Source organism: Macaca fascicularis, chromosome X, assembly GCF_037993035.2.
Source record: "Macaca fascicularis isolate 582-1 chromosome X, T2T-MFA8v1.1".
Lineage (NCBI taxonomy): Eukaryota > Metazoa > Chordata > Mammalia > Primates > Cercopithecidae > Macaca > Macaca fascicularis.
This window is the reverse complement of record NC_088395.1, coordinates 105,028,679-105,056,225: the sequence shown is the minus strand read 5'-3', so window position 1 is coordinate 105,056,225 and position 27,547 is coordinate 105,028,679. Positions and strand designations below refer to the sequence as shown.

The 27,547-nt window shown below is 36.6% G+C and overlaps 1 long non-coding RNA gene and 1 pseudogene across 1 annotated transcript; one reads left to right on the top strand and one right to left on the bottom strand.

Annotated features, from left to right (window-relative positions):
* The first annotated feature begins 333 nt into the window (after positions 1-333).
* LOC135969054 (uncharacterized) lies at positions 334-27,132 on the top strand. The gene is made up of 3 exons (XR_010584117.2): positions 334-564; positions 7,596-7,891; positions 26,579-27,132. It is a non-coding gene; the product is annotated as an uncharacterized lncRNA (long non-coding RNA).
* LOC107128511 (large ribosomal subunit protein eL24-like) lies at positions 10,228-11,339 on the bottom strand (annotated as a pseudogene).
* Positions 27,133-27,547: the final 415 nt, after the last annotated feature.

Sequence of the window (27,547 nt, the reverse complement as noted above, 5' to 3'; positions counted from 1 at the left end):
GGAAATATGAATTTGTTGACATTATAGCTCGTTTGAGTCTGCTCTCTTAACCTTCTAAGTTTGATAACCCTCTTTCTTCAATTATTAGATTTGCATATTGTAATAACACTAGACAAGCTTAAATTTTATGTTATAACCACTTCTCTAGCCTATGACCTTTTGTACTTGAATTAGTAGAATTAGATCTACCTGATCCTTTCTGTAACTAAAATGTACACCCTTCCAAACATCCTGAGTTCTTTTCATTAACCCTAAGAAAGAGTCAAAACAGTATGTAATAGCATAAACCTCATGTTGACTGCCATCCTTGATTTACTAAACAGTCAAATGTGAGATTTTTTTTTTTTTTCAGTCAAGCATACTAGAAAGATCAGAGACCTAGAAAGTAAGACACACGGGAAGTGGGTGCCTCAAGATAGCTGACTAGAAGCATCTGGTACTCACCTACTTCACAAAGAAGAATCAAAACAGTGAGTAGACAATTGCAGTCCAAATCGATCATCTAAGAGAACTCCAGAACTCAACAGAGAAATGACAGGAAATACCTAAGGCAAAAAAGCTGAGGTAAGTGAGACAGTCTGCTCAGCTGAGATTAGCTGGGAGCCCAAAGAAGCTTCCCAATGCAAGGAAAGAGTAAGTGAGAGACCCCAGAAGATCCACATTCACACTGTGGACTCCTGGAATTCTAACCATAGGAGAGCCACTCAACCCTTGCAGCCTCTGAGAGTAACACAGAAAGCTGGAGACTGCATGAAGGCATTGCTCCAGAGAAAGAGCTCACACAGGGTCCCACACACCCCCTGAATCTTAAGCAACTACAGCACAGCACCATTTTGAAAGTCAAGTCCCAACCAGACTGCATTCAGCCATGGGGCTCAACAGCTCTGTATCTCCACATCCCTAGTGCCCCATTGACATCCCCTGCCTGCAGCCACTGTGACACTGTTGGCTGCTGCTGCCAGGGCCAAAGCACAATACATTCACAATGACCCCACAGTCCCTGGCAGCCAGGTCACCACACATTTTCATGTGCCCTGAGGACAAACTCCCCCTGCCTGCAGGCTGCTGCCACTGAGTACCAAAGCATGCTCCACTGGCAGTAACCCTGCTCCCCCTTCGCCAGCACAGGGGCTGCTATGCATTTACAAGTGCCCCAAAGTTAGGCTTCACTGCTTGCAGTCACAAAAGGGGCCAAAGCATGTATCCCCAGCTGCCTGTCTATGGCTACTGACACTGAAAGCAATTCTGCCTTCCCCAGCAACAAAGCTATAGTATAGCCAATACCACCCGTACCCAATCACTCCACCAGGGGCTTGGGGATCACCCCGCCCCTTCCCACCTTAGCACCCAAAAGCTGGCTGGGTTGAGGACAGGTCCATCATACCTGACTCTGAGTCCCCACCTCCTACCCAGTGTCTGAGCATGCTGTCCAGGAGCCTGTGGACTGTTTTGTCCAGTCTCTCACTATTGGCACCTCAGCACTCCTCTTGGGGCCTTGAAGACAGGCCCACCGAACCTGAAACTACCACCACAGCTGGCACCTACCTACATGTACTACTTGTAAGCCTAGGGCCTGGCCCTGCAAGCTCATCACAGACACTGCCAACACCAATGCAGATTGCTTAGGAGCCAGAAGGTTGTCCTGCCACTTCCACTGCCATCACTCATGCCATGCCTGCTGCCTAGGGGCCCAAGGACCTGCCCACATACCTGAATGATTGCTGGCAATCCCACTGGTGGTGCAAGAATCAACTTGCATGGATCTGCTAACAACAATGCCTGCATACTATCCTAGGGCCCCAAAACAGTCATACTCAGCACACTGCTGTGACCACTGGGGCCTGAGGACTGGCCCACCTAGTGTTCCTGCTCCCAGAAAAACTTCACAACAGCCTCCACTAACAACTGCACATTAAGACATGAATGAAATAGCAGGTGCCACTGATGATATTTAGCCAAATAAAGTATATGGAGCCTACACTATTGCACACAGCGAAAATCAGTGCCTACCCAACACCATAGATGTAACCAAAAAGAAAAAAAACACACACACAAAAATCAAAATAAAGATATTAAAGGAACTCAAATACACAGATAAATACAAATAAGTCACAAATAATATGAATAAATCAGGAAAATAATTCAGGATATAAATGAGAAGGTTACCAAAGAGATACATATCATGAAAAAGAACCAAACAAATCCTGGAACAGATGAATTCATTGAAATGAAAAATACATTCAAGAGCTTCAACAATTGACTAGATCAAGCAAAATAAAGAACTTCCGAACTTGAAAACAGGTTTTTTGAAATAATTCAGTAAGACAAAAAATAGAAAAGAATAAAGCCTACATGACATATAGGATGCCATAAAGTGACCAAATATTTGAATTTTTGGCATTCCAGAAGGCTAAGATAAAACCAAAGGGATAAAAAACCTACTTCATGAAATAATAGCTGAAACTTCCCAAGTCCAGCAAGATATTTAGACACTCTGGTACCGGAAACTCAGAGTTCCCCAAATACATGCAATTCAAAATTCAGATCACATAGTAAAACTGTCAAAAGTAAAAGACAAAGAGACTTCTAAAAACAGTAGAAGGAAAGCAGCTAGTCACTTAAAGGAGAACCTCAGTCAGATAATAGCATATTTCTCTGCAGAAACCTTACACCAGGAGATAATGGAATGACATATCCAAATTGCTGAAAGGAAAGGACTACTAGCCAAAGATGCTTTAGCCAGCAAAGTTAGCCTTCTTAAATAAAGGTGATATAAACTCCTTCACAGAAAATCAAAAGCTGAGAGAATTCATCAGCATTAGACCAGTCCTACAAGAAATGCTTAAGGAAGTCTACATTTGGAAGTGAAAGAACAATATGTACCTTCATGAAAATATAAAAAGTATAAAACCCACTGGTAAACATACAAATAAGAAAAAAAATTAAAATGTTACCATTTTAAAAGAAAAGCACCAAACCACAATGTTAAGAGGAAAAAGGAACAAAGGATATTAAACCCCAAGAAATCAATTCATCAAATGACAGAAATAAGACCTCACATATCAATAGTAACCTTGAGAGTAAATGGATTAATCTTTCCACTTAAAAGATGAACACTGGCTGGATAGATTTTTAAAAAATCAAATATATCCTACCTACAAGAACCTCACCTCACCTATAGAGGCACATACAGACTGAAAGTAAGGGTGTGGAAAAAGATATTGCCTGCAAGTAGAAACCAATAGTAACCAGGAGTAGTTACACTTATATTAGATAAAACAGACTTTAAAACAATAAAAAGAGATAAGGTCCTTATATAATAATAAATGAAACAATTTAGCAGGAGGATATAATTCTAGACATATATGCACACAATACCAGAGCACCCAAATATATAAAGCAAATATTAGATTTAAAGGGAGAAATAGACTCTGATACAATAATAGTTGGGGACTTCACCCCGCTCTCAGCGTTAGATCATCTAGATAGAAAATTTTTAAAAAGTGGATTTAAATTGCACACTAGATCAAATATACATAACAGACATAGAACATTCCTTCCAAAAGCTACAAAATACACATTCATGTCAGCACATGGAAGATTCTTCAGGATAGACTGTGTTAGGCCACAAAACATGTCTCAACACATTTTTTTAAAGCAAAATTATATCAAGTATCTGCTGAGATCACAATGGAATAAGATTAGATATCAGGATCAAGAGGAACTTTGGAAACTCTATAAATGCATAGAAACAAAACAATATGCTCCTGAATGACCATTGTGTCAAGGAAGAAATTAAGGAGAAAATAAAACAATTTCTTGAAACAAATGAAAATTTGAAACAAAGCTTCCCAAAATCTATGGAATACAGCAACAGCAGTACTAAGAGGGAAGTTCATAGCAATAATTGTGCAAAAAAGTAGAAAGATTTCAAGTGAACAATCTAATGATACACTCCAAGAAACTAGAAAAGCAAGAATAAACCAAATTCAAAATTAGTAGAAGGAAAGAAATAATAAAGAACAGAGCAGAACTAAAAATAGAGACAAAAAAATACAAATAATGAAAAAAATGTTTTTCTGGAAAGAAAAATCTCAAGCCAGTAGCTAAACCCACCAAGAAATAAAAGAGAGAAGATGCAAAAAACCAAAATCAGAAACAAAAAAAGGAAACAGAACAATTGATAGCACAGAAATACACAAGATCATCAGTGACTATCATAAACACCTATATGCTAACAAACTGGAAAAACCTAAAGAAAATGGATAAATTCCTGGACACATACAACCTACCAAGATTGAATCAGGAAGAAATAGAAAACCTGAACAGAACAACAGCACATCCAAAAAAATGATACACCATGATCGAGTGAAATGTATCCCAGTGATGCAAAGATGGTTCAACATATGGAAATCACTAGACATGATATATCACATTAACAGAATAAATAACAAAACCATACAATCATCTCAATAGATACAGAAAGATCATTTGATAAAACTTAACATCTCTTCATGATAAAAAATAACAAACTAGGCATAGAAGGAGTGTATCTTAACATAATAAAGGCCATATATGGTAACACAGCTAACACTATACTGAATGGGAAAAGCTAAAGCCTTTCTTCTAAGAACTGGAAGTAGACAAGGATTCTCACTTTTACCACTCCTATTCAACATAGTCCTGGAAGTCCTAGGTACAGCAACTAGGTAAGAGATAGAAATAAAATGCTTCCCAATTGGAAAAGAGGAATTTAAATTGTACCTCTTTAAAGATGATATCTTATAGCTAGGAAAACCTAAAAGACTTCACCAAAAGGGTTATAGATCTGATACATTCAGTAAAGTTGCAGGATACAAAAATCAACATTAAAAAATCAATATTGTTTCTATGCACCAATAATGAACTGAGAAATCAAGATGGCAATCCCATTTACAACAGATACAAAAAATAAAATACCTTGGAATAAATTTAACAAAGAATGTGAAAGACCTCTATAAGGAAAAATACAAAACACTGATGAAAGAAATTGAAGAGGACACAAAGAAATGAAAAGACATTCCATTTTAATGGATTGGAAAAATCGGTATGGTTAAAATGAAGATACTGCCCAAAGTAATCAACAGATTTAGTGCAGTCCCTGCCAAAATACCAATGTCTGTCTTCACAGAATTAGAAAAATCAATCCTAAATATTATATGAAGCCTAAAAAGAGCACAGCAATCCTGAGCAAAAGGAACAAAGTTGGCGGCATCACACTACCTGACTTCAAAATATGTGACAAGGCTATAGAAACAAAAACAGCATGCAATGGTATAAAAATACGGACCAATATAGAGAGAATAGAGAACCCAGAAATAAATCGATATATTTATATCCAACTGATTTTTGACAGAGATGGCAAGAATATATATTGAGGAAAGGACACGTTCTTCAATAAATGGTGCTGGAAAGATTGGATATCTATATGTAGAAGAATGAAACTGGGTTCCTGTCTCCCACTGTGTACAAAAATCAGCTCACAATGGATGAAAGACTTAAACCTATGACCTGAAACTATTAATCTACTAGAAGAAAACATAGAGAAAACATTTCAGGACATTGGTCTAGGCAAAGACCTCAAAAGCACAGACAACAAAAATAAAAATAAATTGAACTATATGAAACTAAAAACTTCTGCACAGCAAAGCAGACAATCAACAGAGTGAAGAGACAACCTGTTGTATGGAAGAAAATACTTGCAATCTATTCTTCTGACAAGTGATCAATATCCAGAATATACAGGGAACTAAAACACCTCAACAGTAAAATAATGTCATCATCCTCTCATTAAAATGTGGGAAAAGGCATCAGTCAACGTTTCTCAAAAAGACATACAAATGGCCAACAGATATATGAAAAGATGCTCAAATCATTCATCAGGGAAATGCAAATCAAAACCACAATGAGATGCCATCTTACTGTATTTGGAATGGCTATTATCAAAAAGACAAATGCTAGTGAGGATGCACAGAAAAGGGAACTCCTATACACTTCTGGTAGAAATGTAAATTAGTGCAGCCACTATGGAAAACAGTATGAAGCTTTCTAAAAAATAAACTAAAAACAGATCTACCATTTGATCCAGCAATCCTGCTACTAAGAATTTATCCAATAGAAAAACCAGTGTATCAGATGGATACCTGCACCCCCATATTTATTGCAGCACTATTCACAATAGCAACCTGTGTCCATCAACACATCAAAAGATCGTGAAAATGTGGTGTATATACACAATGGAATATTATTTGACTGTTAAGAATGAATGAAATACTGTCATTTGCAGCAACACAATAGAACTGGAGGTCATTAGTGAAGTGAAATTAGCTAGACACAGAAATACAAATGTTGCATGTTCTCATATGTGGGAGCTAAATTGTTCATCTCATGGAGGTAGAAAGTAGAATAATAGACACCAGAGGTTGGGAAGTGTGTGTGGGGTGGGAGGAGGGTAATGAAGAGAGGTTGGTTAATGGGTGCAAACATACAGTTAGATCAAAGGAATAAGTTCTAATATTCAATAGCAGAGTATGGTGACTATAATTAACAACAATGTATATGTGTTTCAAAATGGCTAGAAGGGAGAACTTGAAATTTTCCTAACACTTAGAGAAGATGAACACTTCAGTGATGGATACCCTATATGCCCTACCTGATTATTACACATTCCATACATGTAACAAAATATCACATGCACTTCATATATATGTACAAATATCATGTATCAATAAAAAAATTATAAAGAAACATGGGCTTTAGTCCCAACTATGCACTGAGTGTGAAGATTAGAATGTCACTTAACTTCCCTGGGCCTCAGTTTCTTTACCTGTTATGTGTGGCAGAATAACAGTCCCCTGAAGGTGACTACAAATAAATTTACTGAGCCTGTGATTACATTAGGTTGCGTGGAAAAGGGAGCTTTGCAGATGTGATTAAGTTAAGGATCTTGAGATGGGAAGATTATCCTGATGGTTCTAATATGATCACAAGGGTTCTTAAAAGTGGAAGAGAGACAGAAGTCAGAGGAAGATGTGACTCATGAAAAAGATGATAGAGGAACAAGTCGTGAGCCAAGGAATGCAGACAGTGTCTAAAAGCTGGAAAAGGAAAGGCAATAGATTTTCCCCTAGATCCAGAGAAAAACACAACGCTGTCAACTCCATGATTTTAGCCCAGTGAAACCCATTTCAAATGTCTGACCTACAGAATTTACAGTAAGGTAATAACTTTGTGTTGTTGGAAGCCACTAAGTTTCTGGTAATTTGTAAAGCAGCAATAAAAAACTGACATACTTGTAAGAGGATAGGATAGATGATATACCTCATCTCAGGCCTGTCAGATGTGAGTGATATAATTTCACATCTCTAACGGTACTTTTTGATATCTGTTAGAAGGAATGAGGCAATCATTTTAGAAATGCTGGACTTGCTGTATTCCCCAATATTATGAAGGAGTATTTAACATTAAGGAGTATTAAAATAATCAAAATGGAATAAAACTGCTTATCTTTATTGGACGATTACTTGGTAATATTACTTATGTTCCCTATTTCGCAGATGAGGAAATCAAGGCCTAGAGAAGTTAAGTGACTTGCCCAAGGTGACAGGTGAAGACGGCATCCAAATCTAAGCAGTGAGACTCCAAAACCCAACTGCCAGCACTTCACTAGGTTACCCCTGAAGACGAGTGTAACTGTGATGATGGGGAAGCTTTCTGTGTGAAATGAAGCTTGGAATATTTTCAGGACCCCTGGCACCTACTTACTTAAAACATTTTTCAGGTCTCCAAAGTCACAACCCCACCCATCTTCTTATAGATTTTGAATCATCTGAAAAATCTTCACAGGAGTCAGGTAGGTATCAAAATATTTCCTGCGATGTTGGTAAATCTGACTGCCTTTATCTTGCGGTTACAACTGGGATTTCTAACACCAGCTCCCTGAATTGAACTGGCTTTTTAATGAAGCAGCAGAACCAAGAAGCCAGAGATTTCTCCAAATGTCATCAGTCAGATGAGGCATTCCTTGCTCCACAAGGAGGAGGAGGAGGGAGGATGGGAATGTCCACTCCTATAAGAAACGTATATTTCTGGAACCCACCCAACTTGTTCTAGCAAAGTGTTATAATTCTCCAAGTCATCTCTTTTGTTTTAACATCTGGATTTTTCTAAGCTTTGCATTTTTTTTTTTTTTGGTCCCAAATCTGTTTTAGAGATAGATGTTCTAATTATCTGTTCAGGAGCATAAACTTATCTATCACTGTAACATTACATTCCTTGTCTCTCCTCTTACCTTGGGAAATATAGATTGAAAAGTGAGATGTTACCTTCTTTCCTGAACACTGAAGCAAATAATTCTTTTCAAAACTCAGCAGTTTCAATCACTACTATAATTTTACGGACAACACTAACACATGTTATTGTGTATATTAAGATAAGGAGAATCAAATCTGTGCCTCAAGTCATAAACTGATTGGCACGAGTCAATATTTTTCTTTAGTATCCTAGGCATAGCATGCCTATATTTAGGCATGTAATTCTTCTTGGTTTTGGCTCCTATAGAATTATGAAAGTTAGAGAGCATTATTAATGGACAAATTATACCTGCTGCAGGAAACATGTGGAACTGCTCACAAATGTACATCCCTAGGAATTGAGTTGGCCAAACCTATTCTCTGCTTCCAGATTGTAGAATAATTTTTCAGGATTTTGAAAGTCTTCAGTGCAAGGCAGGTACTGGTTATTTACTTTAAACAAAGCACCAGGACCTAGCCATTCTCTGAAGCTAGAAGTCGTATTTGACTTACCAGTTTTCTTACATCTCAGAAAACCTGCTACTTCCTAGTACCACCCCTTTAAGAATTTCCTCCAAATTATTTACTTGTAATACTTTCACAGTTACTTGTTGTTAAAAGTTAAATAATAAAAAGATTCTTTATGAAATGATGGTCTCTGTGTAGGAACAGATTTAACTTTCTTAATTATGTGTTTCAGTTCTGGATGCCAGCACTTTTCTGTTTTCAATTCCAGGTTAACCTTATAGCTAAGGCTAATTTTAAGCAATTTTTGTTTCTTAAGGTTATAAGGATAACATAAACTCCCTACTGGTTCTCTATATAAAACCTTAGAATATTATTCAACAGAGCAGTGTACTGGAAGTCAAGAAAACAGATTCTTGTTTCTATTAAGAGTAGTACCATGACTGATTTTAGCTGTAATATATAGAGAAACAATCTTCCAAGTAATATACCCCAGATGGCTTGGCTCTCCTCCATTAAAAAGCATTGCAGTATGTAAGTACAAAGCATTTATGAATGCAAAGTAACTCTTTCCATTACCAGATTACCTGAACAATTATTCTGCATAAATTATCAGATGCTATATTTATAAAATATAAATATATTTATCAATATAAATATACAGATGATAAAAAATGCAAAATTTAATTATTTAGCAGGTATCCATACTGAGAGTAGTACACTGTTCATATTTAGTTTTATTCCAACTTAATCCTATGATAAACAAAGTAAATACATTATATTAGTTATACTGTGTTTTTGGATGGGCTTGTTGGATTTGTTTTTCTTATTTTGGTACTACACACACCTTGAATCTGAATATTTTATGTGTTCCAATCTGTGAATATTTTATTTGTATGTTCTGTTGCTTTCCCTTTATAACATGTTTGATTTTTAAAAAGAACAATTATTTTTCAAAATGAGAAAAATATACTTCAGACAGTGAACAGAGTCCAATAGGGGCAGTTTGAAGGTATATAAAACCTTTGAACTTGTTTGTTTTGTATGATTTTTAATTCCTCCATCAGTTTCTGAATTCAATATTCTCCAAAGAGTGCCTGAAGCTTACAAGCTACTAGTCAGGCAAAGTTGGACACTGAGATTTCTAATTTAGTTTCTTTGACAGGTGAAATCACATGTATCCAGAAATTGCTGGTACTTACTCAGCTGTAACTACAGATGAGACCAGGGAGATTTTCGTGCCAACACTGGCATTCATTTGCTTTGAGGATTTCTTTCTCACTTCTCTTTCTCTCAGCTTACAATAGATGGCCTCGTTGTTTTAGATGGATTACACCTGTTTCTGAACAAATCAAATACACTTAGAGCCTTCCCAACATACATGTGGAATTTGTGAGCTGCCAAGAAATGTACTGTTTTCCAGAAAGTATAAATCTCTAAGGCATAGTTGAACAGTCCCTGCCTTCTTAGTCTTGGCCATACTCAGGGTTCCTGTCTTAGGTTTGCTTTGTTTTGTCTGAGACTTGATGAATTGATCTCTTCATTAGGCCTAACCACTTGGAGGCTAGGAAACACGGTTCCTTCAGTCTCTGATCCTGTATCCTAGCTCATAGTCAGTGAGCTTCAGAAGAGGTTTGTCCTTTATCTTTCCATTCACTTTATAGTTCATAATTCTTTTCATTCTCATTAATGCAGTGTTTCCCCTGACCACACTCATGCACACCTCAGTTCTTTTAAATAAATATAAGAAACCAAAGAATCAGCAAAGTAGTTTGGTGTCTATAATCATTTGCCTGTCCCTCTAATTTTTCTTCCTTTAAAACATTGCATATTTATTTTAATCCTAGTTTCCTTTTTTAGTCATAGTTGCTATAATATTTCATATGCATCTATATGTGCCCTTCTCAAATTTTCTAACTCTAAAAATTATCTTTGTTTTTCTTAAACTAGATTTGTCCAGTGCTGCCCACTTAATACTAGATGTGTCCAAACCTGCATCTGACCTTTCTATCTTTTTTTTTTTTTTTAATACTCCGATCTTTATTTAAAAATGGAATCTGCCAGTTTAGCGTTTTCCACCAACCCGGGGAGCTAAAACTTTCACAGGCTTCACAATCTTTTGCTTAGGTGCTGCCTTTGTGGGTGCCTTAGCAGCAGCCATCGCAGTCTTTTTAGATGCTTCCTTAGCCCTTTTTGCTTCCTTAGCAGCCCTGATAGCTTGTTCTCTTTGAGCCTTTCTAACTTCAGGTTTCTGATTCCTCTTGGCCATTATATTAGCAAGAGATGCACCAGTATTGGCCCTCTGGAATTTGACTGCTCGGCGGATTCTTTTCTTTTGAATTTCTTCCGACTGTCCCTTTTTGTGCTTCCTTCTGTAGAGGACAGTCCAATTTATCTGCCGAGGATTCCTCTTGGAAAGGAATGCCGACTCGCATTTTGCATTAAGAAACTGGAAAACTTTCCAATCGGTCCTGGCGTAGCGCCTCCGTGTCCGGGGTAGATCTTGTACCCGCTAAAACTGCACAGCTCCACCTTCATGGCGACGGCTCCACGGGAAGAGAAAAGATCTGCATCTGAACTTTCTAATCATCACGTTCTAAATCATTCTGCTCAATATCCTTAAAAAAGCAAACAACAACAACAAAAAAAAAAAAAACAGCAAAAAAAGAAAAAAACAAGCGTTATCATCCCTTCCTATTCACCACTAGAAGCGCTGTCACTAAAACACAACATATTTTAATGTTTGTAGGTATTCAGCCATATGTTACTTAACATCATGCTCATCATAGTAGATGACATACAGATTGAGTCAAAAAGTAATCATGTTCCGAAGCCATAACAATCTTTCAGTCTTGTCTCTTCCACTTAATGCTGCTGGTCTATCCCTGGGTAAAAATCTCTTATTACTACTACCGCTCTGGCCTCTTTACAAGTCTTTTTTATGTGCTCAAGTCATTTCACAATCTGCTTGTTTCTTTATGTTTGGTGGCCTACAACATACAATATTCCAATAGCTAGTTTACTAAAACACATCCCAATATGTCCAACTTTAAGTCCTAACAGCTCTTCACTATTAGTAGGCTCTTTTTGATCCTTTAATATTACACAATTCCTACTCTACATTGCTTCATACCTCTTGGAGACGGGGTTCTTGTGAGTATGATTAGAGTGATGAACTTCTAAATCCTGTTCCCCATTCATGTTAGTCAAGAACATATAAACCAAGTACCTCACCTGGTATCAACCAAAAGAGGTTTATAGTAAATGATGCATGTACATGTAAAACTATAAGAAAAATGTATAGTCCTCCCTAAAATTCTTGAACCAAATTTGTTAAGATATATACAGTAATGGCTATGGTAACCATGAATTCATAGCTTAAAGGTGAATAGCATTCCCATTGATTCCACCCCAGCCATACCACACTTTTATTAATTGATGTCTGTATTATGGCAGTGGTTATGTAGCCAAGCTGTCTAGACATATTTTCTTTCTCTTAGATAAATACCTAGAATTGGAATTACTGAGTAACAGGAGTGTTATGTTTTAGGGTTTTGTTTTGGTTTGGGGGGTTATTTTTTATTATACACTCTGATTTTATTCTATGGACTGTGATTTGTTTTATGGTAAAATATATGAACACAAAATTCACCATTTTAGCCATTTTTAAGTGTACAATTCAGTAGCATTAGGTATATTCACAATGTTGTGCAACCATCATCCCTATCCGTTTCCAGAACTTTATCATTCCAAACAGAAGCACTCCACCTATTTAAACACCCCATTTCCCCACCCCCAACTCCTTGTAACCTCTATTCTATTTTTTGTCTCTATAGATTTGCCTAATCTAGGTACCTCGTGTAAGTAGAACCATATTAATACAACATTTGGCCTTTATGTCTGGCTTATTTTACCTAGCATAAGCTTTTCAAGGTCCATCCATTATGTTTAATTTTATAAGAAACTATCAGACCTTTCACCAAGTATTTGTACCATTTTATGCTCCCACCAGCAATGAATGAGAGTTCCAGTTGTTCTACATTCTTGCCAGCATTTGATATTGTCAGTCATCTTTCTTTTTAGTCATTTTTGCAACTATTCTATATGAAAAATGACTATATGCTTTTCAGAACTGCTCTTGCTTTGATATTCTGTACCACTTAGAATTTAATTGTTCTCCATGCATTTTGTGCATATAAATTCCTTTTACCAGATGAACTTCAAACTGCTTGAGAACAGGCGCTGTGCCTTACCTATTTTTATTTACTTCGTGGTACCTTGCATTGAATTAGGCTCGTAGTAATTGCCAAATATTTTTTAATTGACCATTTGAGAACATACTGAATACAAACCAAGACAGAGGGGGAATTAGCATAAAATATTAGTTACTGTTCTATTGACAACTTTTCTTACTGTAGGTTGGGGTATCAACATTTTAATTTGTCTTCATTCTTGATCCTTCTCTATGGATTCAAAAACATAATAGAAAATAAAATATCAATAATATCTAAAATGGTAAGCTGGGAAGCATCTATGATTGCTAAAGGATTCTTAACTCAGCCATGGATTTTATTGTGTGTCCTTGTTAAATTCATCCATGAACTTAGATTCAGAAAGACTAATGAAAAACAAAACAAAACAAAAAAGAGAGAACATGAAAGAAACAGAGGCAAAGTCAGCATGTTTACTATTCCTTTCTAGGAACAAACCCAATTGAAAAAAATTCAAATGGCAAAATTTTTACCAATTAGAGTATAGCTCATTAGCAGATATTTTATTTTTCTGTTCATGAATAGCTTATTACATATTAGGAAATTAAGATTTTAAATGAAGATTTCTATCTTTTATACCATGTACTACTATTTGTTGAAAGCTAAACCTAAATGTGATGATATTTAGAAATGGGGCTTTAGAGAGATAATTAGGTTTTAGGTGAGGTCATGAAGGTGAGACCATCTTGATGGGATTAGTGCCCTTGTAAGACATCTCATGCTTGGGCGCTCACGCTGTCTCTCGCTCTCATTCTCTCTCTCTCTCTGTCTCTCTCTCTCTCTGTCTCTCTCTCTTTCATACACACATGCACACACCACACATACAGACATACACACATGCACATGCACACTCTCTGTGTCCCCTTTCTCTGTACGTTCCTCCTCCTCTGCCCCCTATTTTTGCCATGTAAGGAATCAGTGAGAAGGCAGCTGTCTATAAGCCAGGAAGAGTCGTCACCAGAAACTGACCATGCTAGCACCTTGATCTTGGACTTCCAGCCTCCAGAACTGTGAGAAAATATATTTTTGTTGTTTATGCCACCCAGTCTATGGCATTTTCTTATGGTGGCTAGAGCTGAGATAAACCTACCATTCTTTTTACCAAAATTCCACCCTTCACAAAATAAGGCATTTTTTCTCAGAAAAAATAAGTGAAAAATATTGTAACTTAGTTAAAATCTATAAGTAAAAGATTTTGCACTTTTATAAAGTAAAAAGTCCTGACTGGCACATAGTACATTCTGAGTAAATGTATTGTAAATTGAATCTAGCTCAGTATACACCTGCAACATTAGCCTGCAGCACAGAAAAGCTTAACATATAACCATAGCCAATCAACTTATATGTCTTATGATTTGAGAGGACTCGTGGTACCTCTTTCTTCAAAACAACTATCTATCCTAATAGCCAGCTACCCTTAGATATCAATTCCTTCCTAAAGAAAGCATTAGCCATGGTTTAAATGCAAATGTAGTTTTGAAGGAACATTAAAGCACTGTCAATGGTGAACACCGTAACAAGGATTAGTAAATAGGATCACCAAGCAGAATATGAGGCATGGAAATGTAGAACATGTGGACAGGTGACTTTGTATTTTCTGGTAGGTAGAGATGGATGGAGAGTAGAGTAGATGAAAGAAGTCATCTAGAGTAGTGGTGGAAAAGTAGCTAACATTTAAACATCGGGAGAATCCACATGCAAACTTAGATTTCTAGTTTCTGTTGAAAAATCAGACCTGAAAGCACTAGGTCAGCATTCCTTCATGAGAGATGCTACTTTTTAAAATTTTTAAAAAATTTATTTTGTAATTTCAATAGGTTTTTGGGGAACAGGTAGTGTTTGGCTACATGAATAAGTTCTTTTGTAGTGATTTCTGAGATTTTGGTGCACCCAGATCCCGATTAGTGTATCCCATACACAATGTATAGCCTTTTACCCCTCATCCTGCTCCCACCCTTTCCCCCAAGTCCCCAGAGTCCATTGTGTCATTCCTATGCCTTTGTGTCCTCATAGCTTAGCTCCCAATTATGATTGAGAACATATGATGTTTGGTTTCCCATTCCTGAGTTACTTCACTTGGAATAGTAGTCTCCAAATTCTATACAGTTTGCTGTGAATGCCATTATTTTGTTCCTTTTTATGGCTGAGTAGTATTCTGTGCTATGTGTGTGTGTGTGTGTTTGTGTATGTGTATATATACTTACATACTTACACACCACATTTTCCTTATCCACTTGTTGATTGATGGGCATTTGGGCTGGTTCCATATATTTGCAACTGCAAATTGTGCTGCTATAAACATGCTTGTGCAAGTATCTTTTTTGTATAATGACTTCTTTCCTATGAGTAGATACCTAGTAGTGGGATTGCTGGATCAAATAGTAGATCTACTTTTAGCTCTTTAAGGAATCTCCACACTGTTTTCCTTCATGGTTGTACTAGTTTACATTCCCACTAGCAATGCAAAAGTGTTCCCTTTTCACCACATCCTTGCCAACATCTATTATTTTATGATTTTTTTTTTTATCATGGCCATTCTTGCAGGAGTGAAATGGTATCACATTGTGGTTTTGATTTGCATTTCCCTGATAATTAATGATGTTGAACATTTCCATATGCTTGTTGGCCATTTGCATATCTTCTTTTGAGAATTGTCTATTCCTATCCTTAGCCTACATTTTGATGGGATTGTTTGTTTTGTTCTTCCTGAGTTCTTTGTAGATTCTAGATATTATTACTTTATCGATGTATAGTGTGTGAACATCTTTTTCCCACTCTGTGGGTGGTCTGTTAACTCTGCTGATTATTTCTCTTGCTGTGCAGAAGGAGAGCTGCTATTTTTAAAAGGATATTTGTTCTCACTTTTTCTATAATCCCTACCACATCCCATGTCTCTCATATCAGGTGTAACTTCATTATGGTATCTGCCAAGCCCCTGGAGGCCTTTCAGTTTGCCACCAAGGCCTAAGGCCTAGGAGGGTAGAGCTAACTGTGACACTGACTGAGAAGAAGGGATCTCCGGGCATTGAAGGATGAAAGAGATGTTGAACACAAAATAGTGATGACAGGGAGTGAGACTGCTTAGGAAGGTGACATGGCTTGCCTATGTAAAGTAAATGCAGGTGAGATTACTTTATAATCTAAGCCTTCATTTTCTGATATGCCTCCTAGTTTTCATATTTCTCTAAAAAATTAGATGGCCATATGATACAATTATTATTATAAACTATTTCCAATTGAGCACTACATTTCCAATTTATTCTCACAATTTGAAAATAATCTGTAGTTACCATTCTGAATATTTGTATTGTTCAGGATGATAAAAATGAATGAAATATTTTGGTGTTAATCTACCACATTTGTAGTATCATTTTGAATAATTCATTTTCTCATAAGTTCTCACTTTCAAATGAATTTATTTCCAAATTATATTAACCTGATAAAAACAAAGTAATGTAAGTAAGGTTACAAAAACACATTAGTGTTATCAAAATGTGATGATACATACACATCAATTTGTTTCATGGAGTGTCTTTTGTTACCTTGAAACTGGGAAGTGGTTGTTATGTTTTAAAGCCCGACAACCTCATCAAGGTAAAAAAAGAGTATTATTATTAGCTGACATAATAAAGCACTTAGCATAGTATCTGAACAAAATGAATACTTAATAAATGTTACCTATCTTCCCAGACCCACCCACTTCCTTCCTACAACTTTCTATTATTTTAGAAAGGGAAATTCCATTAGAATGAGCCTAATAACACTCTATATATGGAACCCCTTACCAGCTCATATAAAACTTGGCCAAGAAACTAAGAATATTACAAGGGTGGACAAGTGAGAAAGCAACTAGTCTTTCAAATTTAATAGCAGCTTAATCTCAGAAACAAATGTAAGAAATGGGCAATCAAAACCGTTTCTTTCATCTCAATTCCTTGTGTGGGGTGTTTAGTCAAGACCTTTGTTCATGGGCAGACACGTTGTGGGAAACGCTCTGGTTAATAATGATGGCAGGAATTTTGTCTTCTTCACCCACTGCTGTGTCCTAGCATCTGGCAAAGTGCCCATCAGATAGTATGCACTCAATATTAGCAGAATGTGGTAATAAGCTAGAAGGCATAGCCCCTGCCCTTGAAGAGTTTGAAGTTGAAACCAACAAGTAACAAAATATAACATGGAATACAACTGACTTACAAAATTGCATGGGTATAAATGAATATATCTCATTTACCTCTCTCCTTTCTCTTGTCCACCCCAATAATTTCCCCCTAAAATGCATGTAAATAGGCAGAATGAAGCAAACAAGAAATGTGTAATTTTTGATGATGTTTATGGCATTTTTCATCTCAACTCACACACTTTTGCTGTGCTAGTGCTGATCCCAAGTTACAAGGTCATAGGTTGCAGAAGTTTTTGTTTTATTATCTACATTTCCTAATGCTTCTTCTTTACTTTCTCCTCAAATACTTTAATCTAGATTTTTGTTCTTAGAGAATAAGTAAGAGAGAGAGAGAGAGAGAGAGAGAGAGTGTGTGTGTGTGTGTGTGTGTGTGTGTGTGTGTGTTGAGGGGTGGGAGTAGGGGTTGAACATGATGTTTAATTAGATCCATGATGTTCCAAAGCATGATGTTTGTGGCAACCCTGTATATATGTTGCTTCCTTTGAATTCCAGAAAGAGAATTATATTTTTTTAGTATAATCCTTAAGATACAGCTCTTCCTAGCAGCCTGGAGCGTCACACTGAGATCTTCCCATTGGCACACTAAGCAGCTGTTGGAGCTCAAAAAGCAATACCCCAAAATGAAGGCTTCAGAAGCAAAAGTTTTTCTCTGTCCTTCTCCTGCCTTCATGTCTCTCAGTCCCATTCTACCCTGAGGCTAGTCACAGAAACTAGAATCTCTCTTCCCCAAGATGGATCATAGAACCAGAACCCCTTTTCCCCAAAACCAGCCGTAAAACCTACATATATTACGCTAACTTTCCCTCCATCTTTCTGTGTAAAGACTGGTCATAAGTAAATTATCTGATGTATCTTCTTTGACTGTAGGTAATAAGACCCCCATTCCATAAAGGTTCCTACCCCATACCCAGAGGAAGAATCGCACGCTCAGAGAGGCCAAGAATCTAGACAGACAGGCCTTGCTGGATTTCCCCACTCAGACTATTAGGAATAGAGCATACCATTTTTGTCCAATCATATTTCCGCATGGCTGTCCATACTTTGTTGAACCAAAGCATAAAAAATGAACCATTTCCCCTGTATCTCTGGGGCTTAAATACAGTTGTATGTCTTTTCTTCAATGAATCTGCCTTTTGTGAATTGATTTTTTCAGTGAGACTTCAGAGAGCCCTCTGGCTTCTACACGGCATTTTTACATCACTGTAGTTGCCAGATCCTGTCTGTGTGCTATGAGGGGAACCATGGAGATGGGACTGACCATATCTTCACTCATCCTCATTTATTTTTCAAAAAGGTAGAATATCAGACAGAAGACAATGAACAAAGAGAGTAAATATGTGAGCAAATACAGTAGTCCTCACCATATATCCAATTGTTCAATGGATGCTCTACTATAGAAGCTCTGTGAGAGCAGAAACCTTGTCTGTCCTGCTTCTGCCCTAACTCCAGCACTTAAAACAGTGGCAGACATACAACTGGTGCCCAAAAAACATTTGTTGAATGAATACATTCTATGTAAAGGAGTGATTATAATTAAGGCTCAAAGTGTAGGAAGGCAGGGTAGAGTTACATGACAGTAGTTTTGCATAGGAGAAACAGCAAGTAGATTAGCTTGTAAGATGCAGAGTAATTGTGGCTGAGAGATATAAGGTAACGTATCCGGAAGTAATAAGCTATATGTGGGAAAACCATATCATTTATTACCCAAATGTGGAAATTTTTAAGAATGAAAGAGGGTAATTAATAATTGTTCCAGAATGATGACATGTATAAATCAGGACCATCCTGGGCAATCTGAGATATATGGTTACCCTCTTTACATGACAGTAAGTAACCTGAGTATGGGGTTAGGCTGATGAAAATCAAGTTTGAAAAAGATTACATTAGTTTCCATAATAGATATATACTTTAATTATGAAAGAGAGAGAGAAAGAGACTAGAAAACCTGCTAGAATTGTAATCATGATCTGTGCATGAAGTGACATATGATAGCTTTGACAACAGAGAAGAGGTGGAGCTGAAGAAGTCTGTGAAGAAGCAAGCAGATTCAAGCAACCAAGGAGTATAAATGTTCAGGCATAATACTGCCTGCCGTGTTATTTCAAAACTATATACAATGCAAGCTTTGATAAATTCTAAAATCAACTAAAGTTGTCTTATAGCTCTTCAATATTGGAAAACTTAACCTCTCTGACCTTCAGTTACCTAAAGTACCTTCAGTTAACTGAAGGTAATTTATTCAGATAAACCTCAAATTTTCAAACCGTGTTGGAAATCCAAACTGGTCCCTTCAAACTAGTATTTTTTTTTTAATGTTAACCCCAAAAATTCTTAAGTCATTTTCTCAGGTTTATTGAAAGTGCTTTAAAGCAAAAACTTAAGCTGCAACTATAAAATCAGGATTTTTTAACGTCTTTCATGATTAAGCAGTGACTCAATTTATGCCTAGACTTTGTTTTCAAAGGATATTCTTTCCAAATGCATCTTGCATCTTTCCTATATTCAGAGAACATTTATAATGAAAATCACAGGAAAAAATGATTAGATTTGGAAGATTTTGAGTTTTTCCTGGTAACTTTTGATTTTAAGAAAGAAAAATATGGAGCAAAGTCTTTAAGCCAAAGAAACCCCAGTACTACCAGATAACTTTATAGCCCCTTTCCTTCAACTCTGAGAACTCCTTCCCATTTTCCTCATACCAGGCTGTTGCAGGCCTTGGCAATTTCTGACTGTCACTCAACTATGTGAATACTGCGTTGTCCTAAAGAGGCTAGCACCTCTGCTTTTTTATTTTATTTCTCATCTAGAGCTCTGGTTTCAATTACAATCCAGTTGGCAGGTCAAAACTCTATCTTCTTCCTTCTCTATACAAATAGACATTGTGCCAAAACTTTGGAAAAGGAGAAATTATTCCCCCATCTCTCCCTCTCACTTTTGTGCTTATACACTTGACTTAAGAAAGAATTTGCTACATTATTCTCTTTAGTGAATCTTTCTCTACAATAATTGTAGCTCAACATTACCACGGGTAGAGGGATCAATAGTGGAAATTCTTGGTAGCACCTAAATGTCATGAGACTCATATTTCCCACTGTAGAAATTGAACCACTTCTGAGTTGTTGAAATTATTGCTAAATATATTTACAGTCTTTTTTACAATAAAAAGCTTTATTACTTTTATTATGGGCTGAAGAAAATGCTTTAAATCTTGAGTTCAGAAGTAATATCTCCTGTCTTAAAAGCAATGAAGCTTTTCAAGAGAGAGGTGGAAAGAAAGTGCATTCTGAAAAGGTAGTTTATGGTTTTGGAATTTTGTTGCAATTTTGGTTCATATATTTTTACTAAGTGTAACCTGTATATGTAAATTAAATGATTATGTAAGAAAGAGTAATGTTTTTATAAAGCAAGAAATGATTTTATATCCTAAAAGACAGAGAGATATAAACCAGTAAGGCAGCTCAGCATGTGCTTGATGGCTGTGAAATGACCTGTTTGATTTTCTGTTAGGGGCCAGCAGACTGTGCTGCCCTGGCCCAGCAGACCCAAACTGTGGGGTAGCCGACTTCTCGTTAGGGAGTCCTGTGGTACAGAGTGCATTCATAGCCTATAATAAATAAAGCGCATTTAAAACCTCATGTATATAAAGTCCTCCATCGTGAAAGCAATACCACAAAAAGATGTTTAGCCTTTGAAACACTATTGGAAAGAGGGAAAAAAAAAATTCTGGCTAAACCCTGACAAATGAGTTTATCATTTGGCCATATGGAATAGTGTATGCACACATGTCCAGATAGTCAAATTCATTCAAAATAGTCCTGATAGACTAATTCATCAGTTCTTTGGAGGGTAAACCCTGGCTAAGTTAAATAAAATGCTAAAATAAAAGTAGTTTAATTATCTCAAGAGAGAAGTAAAAAGAACTTGGCCTCTAGTCTTAACAAAATTTCATAATTAGCTTTAGCGAATAATCATTTGTGAGTAGCATGTTTGTTGTACACAAAAGCTTCAGCAAAAGTGGGGATTCTTTTAATATTATCACTTAGTCTTGTTTATGTGCTGAGCAGGCTGTGTGTGTGTGTGCGCGCCTGTGTGTCCCTGTGTGCCTGTGTCTGTATCCATAGTACAGATGTACATTCAGATTGGGTAGGTTGAGATTATTACAGATCCCAAATGAATGGAGTTTGTGTTAATGAGGTTTTACACTATGTGCGTGTACATGACAGACAAAGGCAGTGAAGAACAAAGTGTGCCAACTGTACCTCATATTTTAAGTCTGTCTTTCTGTTTTTCTCACTGCCAATGCCATAAACTCTAAATGTCATATGAGAGTAAACCCATTTCTTCTCTCTGTTTCTAGTATTGTCCTTTGTCATAAAAATTTTGAAGTCAGAATTTACCTGAGAATTTGTAGATACATGAAGGGATATATGCCTAGTTGTAACTTTCTGCCTTGAGGTGGCTATCTTCTGTAATTATTGCTTTTGTTGTTTCAACTTTTATTTTAGATACAGGAAGTACATAAGCAGATTTTTTACATGAGTATATTACATGATGCTAAGGTTTGGGGTACAGATCCATCACCCAGGTGCTAAGCATAGTACCCTACAGGTAGTTTATCATCCATATTCCCCTCCCTCCTTCCCACATCAGGTCGTTCCCAGTGTCTACTTGTTGTCATCTTCATTTCCATATGTGCTCAATGTTTAGCTCCCACTTGTAAGTGAGAACATGTGGTATTTTCTTTTCTGTTCCTGTGTGAATTCACTTAGGACAATGGCCTCTACTTGCAACCATGTTGCTGCAAAGAACACCAGAATTTTTGGTTGGTTGTTTTTATGACTGCATAGTATTGCATGGTGTGTATGTACCACATTTTCTTTATCCAATCCACCATTGATGAGCACCTAGATTGATTTCATGTCTTTGCTATTGCGAATAGTGCTGCAATCAACATATGATTGCATATGTCCATTTTGTAGAATAATTTATTTTCTTTTGGATATATACCTAGCAATGTGATTGCTGGGTCAAATGATACGTCTAAGTTTTTTGAGAAACCTCCAAACCAATTTCTGCAGTGGCTGCACTAATTTACATTCCCACCAACAATATATAAGTGTTCTCTTTTCTCTGTTGCATTGCCAGCATTGGTTGTTTTTTACTTTTTATAATAGCCATTCTGACTGTTGTGAGATGGTATCTCATTGTGGTTTTGATTTCCATTTCTCTGATAATTAGTGATATTGAGCATTTTTTCAAATGATTGTCAGCTGCTTGTGTGTCTTCTTTTGAGAAGTGTCTGTTCATGTCCTTTGCCAGCATTTTAATGGGGTTGTTTGTTTTTTGTTTGTTAATTTAAGTTCCTCATAGATTCTGGATATTAGACCTTTGTGAGATGCATAGTTTGTGAATATTTTCTCCCATTCTATGGATTGTCTGGTCACTCTGTTGATAGTTACTTTTGCTGTGCAAAAGTTAATTAACTTAATTAGTTCCCACATTTTTTATTTTGTTGCCATTGCTTTTGGGGACTTAGCCAAAATTTTTTTGCCAAGGTTGATGTAGAGAGGGTATTTCTTAGGTTTTCTTCTAGGATTTTTAGAGTATGAGGCCTTACATTTAAATTCATAATTCATCTACTGTTAATTTTTGTATATAGTGAAAATAGTGGTCCAGTTTATTCCTTCTGCATGTGGCTAGCCAGTTATCACAGCACCATATATGGAAGAGGGAGTCCTTTCCCCATTGCTTTTGTCTGCCTTGTCAAAGATCAAATGGCTGTAGATGTGAAGCTTTATTTTTGAATTTTCTGTCCTGTTCCATTGGTGTATGTATCTGTTTTTGTACCAGTATCATGCTGTTTTGATTAGTCTTACACTATAGTTTGAAGTTGGGTAGTGTGATGCCTCCAGCTTTGTTCTTTTTGCTTTGGATTTCTTTGACTATTCAGGTTCTTTTTTGGTTCTACATGAATTTTACAGTAGTCTTCTCTAATTATTTGAAAAATGACATTGGTAGTTTAATTGGAATACCGTCAATTCTGTAAATAGCTATTGGCAGTATGGCCATTTTAATGGCATTGATTTTTTCAATCAATCAGGATGGAATGTTTTTGTTTTTATCTGTGTGGTCTGTGATTTCTTTCCACAGTGATTTGTAGTTCTCCTTGTAGAGATTTTCCTGTACCTCTAGTGCTGTACTTCTAGGTATTTTATTTTCTTTGTGGCTATTGTAAATAAGATTGTATTATTGATTTGATTTGACTCTCAGCCTTGATGTTATTGGGGTATAGATATGCTACTGATTTTTGTACATTGATTTTGTATCCTGAAACTTTAGTAAAGTTGTTTGTCAGTTCTTGGATCCTTTCAGAAGAGTTGTCTTTACCATTTTCTAGATATAGAATCATATCATCAGGAAAGAGAGATAGTTGACCTTCTTTTTTTCCTATTTGGGTGCTTTTTATTTCTTTCTCTTGCCTGATTGCTCTGGCTAAAACTTCCAGTAATATGTTGAATAGGAGTGGTAAGAGAGAAAAACCTTGTCTTGATACATTTCTCAAGTAAATGGTTCCAGTTTTTACCTGTCCGGTGTGATGTTGGCTGTGGGTTTGCCATAGATAGCGCTTATTATTTTGAGGTATGTTATTTTGATGCTGAGTCTATAGAGAGTTTTTATTGTGAAGAGATATTGGATTTTATTGAAAGCTTTTCCTGCATCTATTGCAATGATCATATGGTTTTTGCTTTTGATACCTTTATGCAGTGAATCACATTTATTGATTTGCATATGCTAGGAAGAGCCTTAGGTCTCACAAATAAAGCTGACTTGATCATAGTGTATTTACTTTTTGATGTGCTGCTGGATATAGTTTGCCAGTATTTTGCTGAGGATTTTTGTGTCTATGTTCAATAGGGATAGCAGTCTGAAGTTTTCTTTTATTGTTGTGTCTCTGTCAGATTTTTGTGTCAGGCTGCTGATGGCTTCATAGAAAGAGTTAGGGAGAAGCCCCTTCTCCTTGATTTTTGGAATAGTTCAAAAGGATTGGTACCAGTTTTTCTTTGCATGTCTGATACAATTCAGCTGTGAATCCATGTGGTCCAGGGTTGTTTTTTAGTTGGTAGGTTTTTAAATTACAGATTCAATCTCAGAGCAGGATATTGGTCTATTCAAGGTTTTGATCTCTTCTTGATTCAATATTGGGATATTGTGTGATTTCAGGAATTTACTCATGTCCTCTAGATTTTCTAATTTATGTGATTAGAATTATTCAAAGTATTCTCTAAAGATCTTTTACATTTCTATGGGATAATTTATAATATCATCTTTGTCATTTCTAATTGTACTTTTTTTTATTTTTGTGGGTACATAGTAGGTATATACATTTGTGGGCTACATTAGATGTTTTGATACAAGCATGTAAAGTGAAATAACATCATGAGAATGGGGTACCCATCCCCTCAAACATTTATTCTGTGAGTTACAAACAATCCAATTACACTTTTAATTATAAATGTACAATTAAGTTATTGTTGACTATAGAATGGGCAAAAACTGGAAGCAATCCTCTTGAAAACTGGGACAAGACGAGTATGCCCTCTCTCACCACTCTTATTAAACATAGTATTGGAAATTCTGGCCAGGACAATCAGGCAACAGAAAGAAATAAAGGATATTCAAATAGGGAGAGAGGAAGTCAAATTATCTTTGTTTGCAGATGAGATGATCCTATATCTAGAAAACCCCATTGTCTTAGCCCAAAAGCTTCTTAAGCTTGTAAGCAACTTCAGCAAAGTCTGGGAATACAAAACCAATGTGAAAAGATAACAAGCATTCCTATACACCAACAGTAGACAAGCAGAGAGTGAAATCATGAGTGAACTGTCATTCACAATTGCTATAAAGAGAATAAGATACCTAGGAATATAGCTAACAACAACGGAAGTGAAGGGCCTCTTCAAGGAGAACTACAAACCACTGCTCAAGGAAATCAGAGAGGACACAAACAAATGGAAAAACATTCCATGCTCATGGATAGGAAGAATCAATATCATGAAAATGGCCATACTGCCCAAAGTAATTTATAGATTCAATGCTGTCTCCATCAAGCTACCATTGACATTCTTCACAGAATTAGAAAAAAATATTTTAAAATTCATATGAAACCAAATGAGCCTGTATAGCCAAGATGATCCTAAGCAAAAAGAACAAAGCTGGAGGCATCCTGCTACCAACTCAAAACTATACTACAAGGCTACAGTAACCAAAACAGCATGGTACTTGTACAAAAACAGACACATAGACTAATGCAACAGAATAGAGAACTCAGAAATAAGACCACACACAACCATCTGATCTTTGACAAACCTGGCAAAAATAAGCAATGGGGAAAGGATTCCCTATTTAATAAACGGCGCTGGGAGAACTGGCTAGCCATATGCAGAAAATTGAAACTAGACCCCTTCCTTATATCTTATTCAAAAATTAACTTAAGATGGATTAAAGACTTAAATGTAAAAAGTCAAACTATGAAAACCCTAGATGAAAATCTAGGCAATACCATACAGGACATAGGCATGGGCAAAGATTTCATGATAAAAATGCCAAAAGCAATTGCAACAAAAGCAAACATTGACAAATGAGATCTAATTAAACTAAAGAGCTTCTGCACAGCAAAAGAAACTATCATCAGAGCAAACAGACAACCTGCAGAGTGGGAGAGAAATTTTGCACTCTATTCATCTCTCAAAGGTCTAATATCCAGAGTCTACAAAGACCTTAAACAAATTTGTGAGAAAAAACAACCAACCCTGTTAAAAAATGGGCAAATGATATGAACAAGCACTTCTCAAAAGAAGACATTCATGCTACCAACACGCATATGAAAAAATGCTCAACATCAGTGATTAGAGAAATTCAAATCAAAACCACAATGAGGTGCCATCTCACACTAGTCAGAATGGCGATTATGAAAAAGTACAGAAACAACAGATGCTGATGAGGCTGTGGAGAAATAGGAATGCTTTTACACTGTTGGTGGAAATGTAAATTAGTCCAACCATTGTGGAAGACAGTGTGGCAATTCCTCAAGGATCTAGAACCAGAAATATTATTTGACCCAGCAATCTCATTACTGGGTGTATACCCAAGGGAATATAAATTTTTTTTATAAAGATACACAAATGCATATGCTCACTGCAGCACTGTTAACAATAGCAAAGACATGGAATCAACCTAAATGCCCATTTATGATAGACTGGATAAAATTTGGTACATATACACGATGGGATACTGTTCAGATGTAAAAAGTAATGAGATCTTGTCCTTTGCAGGGACATAAATGGAGCTGGAAGCCATTATCCTCAGCCAACTAATGCAGGAACAGAAAACCACACACCGCATGCTTGTGCTTGTAAGTGGAAGCTGAACAATGAGAACACATGGACACCGTGGGAGAACAACACACAATGGGGCCTGTTGGTGGGGGCTGGAGGGAGGGAGAACATCAGGAAAAATGGCTAATGCATGCTGAGCTTAATACCTAGATAATGGATTGATCTGTGCAGCAAACCATCGTGGCACATGTTTACATAAGTAACAAACCTGCATGCCCTACACATGTACCCCAGAACTTAAAAGTTGAAGGAGGAAAAAAAGAAATGATGATACTCATTTAGATACTAAAAGAAAAAAAAAAAGAAAATATGGTACATATACACCTTGGATTACTATGCAGCCCTAAAAAAAACCCAAGATCATGTCTTTTACAGGAACATGGATGGAGCTATTACCCTTAGCAAACTAATTGAGGCACAGAAAACGAAATACCACTTGTTCACACTTATAAGTGGGAGCTAAATAATAAGAACTTATGAACACAAGAAAACAATAGACACTGGGGTCTACTTGATGGGGGAGTGTGGGAGAATGGAGAGGAGCAGAAAAGATAACTGTTGGGTACTGGGCTTAATACTTGGGTGATGAAATAATATGTACAACAAACCCCTGTGAAACGTGATTACCTATGTAACAAACCTTCACATGAACCCCTAAACCTAAAAATTAAAAAATGAAACCTCAGTTGTCAATATAATGATATTTGGAGATAGAGCCTATAAGAGGTAATTAGGTATTGATATTTGAGCTCTCATGACAGATCAGTGGGGTTACGAGGATCAGAAGAAGCATGAGAGAGCTTGCTTCTTTCTCTCTGCTACAAGAGAAGGCAGTCATTTACAAGCCAGAAATCAGGCTGTCTCTAGACACCAGATCTTCTGGTGTCTTCTTCTTGGACTTCCTAG